Source organism: Bison bison, unplaced genomic scaffold, assembly GCF_000754665.1.
Source record: "Bison bison bison isolate TAMUID 2011002044 unplaced genomic scaffold, Bison_UMD1.0 scf7180017864098, whole genome shotgun sequence".
Lineage (NCBI taxonomy): Eukaryota > Metazoa > Chordata > Mammalia > Artiodactyla > Bovidae > Bison > Bison bison.
Genome location: NW_011494670.1, coordinates 6,643,671 through 6,644,946, shown reverse-complemented (window position 1 = coordinate 6,644,946; position 1,276 = coordinate 6,643,671).

The window sequence follows — 1,276 nt, the reverse complement described above, 5'->3', positions numbered from 1 at the left end:
ACAACTTTCCAAAACTGGACCAGGAAGAAATAGAAAATCTTAACAGACCCATCACAAGCACGGAAATTGAAACTGTAATCAAGAATCTTCCAGCAAACAAAAGCCCAGGTCCAGACGGCTTCACAGCTGAATTCTACCAAAAATTTAGAGAAGAGCTAACACCTATCCTACTCAAACTCTTCCAGAAAATTGCAGAGGAAGGTAAACTTCCAAACTCATTCTATGAGGCCACCATCACCCTAATACCAAAACCTGACAAAGATCCCACAAAAAAAGAAAGCTACAGGCCAATATCACTGATGAACATAGATGCAAAAATCCTTAACAAAATTCTAGCAATCAGAATCCAACAACATATTAAAAAGATCATACACCATGACCAAGTGGGCTTTATCCCAGGGATGCAAGGATTCTTCAGTATCCTCAGATTAATCAATGTAATACACCACATTAACAAATTGAAAAATAAAAACCATATGATTATCTCAATAGATGCAGAGAAAGCCTTTGACAAAATTCAACATCCATTTATGATAAAAACTCTCCAGAAAGCAGGAATAGAAGGAACATACCTCAACATAATAAAAGCTATATATGACAAACCCACAGCAAACGTTATCCTCAATGGTGAAAAACTGAAAGCATTTCCTCTAAAGTCAGGAACAAGACAAGGGTGCCCACTTTCACCATTACTATTCAACATAGTTTTGGAAGTTTTGGCCACAGCAATCAGAGCAGAAAAAGAAATAAAAGGAATCCAAATTGGAAAAGAAGAAGTAAAACTCTCACTATTTGCAGATGACATGATCCTCTACATAGAAAACCCTAAAGACTCCACCAGAAAATTACTAGAACTAATCAATGACTATAGTAAAGTTGCAGGATATAAAATCAACACACAGAAATCCCTTGCATTCCTATACACTAATAATGAGAAAACAGAAAGAGAAATTAAGGAAACAATTCCATTCACCATTGCAATGGAAAGAATAAAGTACTTAGGAATATATCTACCTAAAGAAACTAAAGACCTATATATAGAAAACTATAAAACCCTGTGAAAGAAATCAAAGAGGACACTAATAGATGGAGAAATATACCATGTTCATGGATTGGAAGAATCAATATAGTGAAAATGAGTATACTACCCAAAGCAATTTATAGATTCAATGCAATCCCTATCAAGCTACCAACGGTATTCTTCACAGAGCTAGAACAAATAATTTCACAATTTGTATGGAAATACAAAAAACCTCGAGTAGCCAAAGCTATCTTG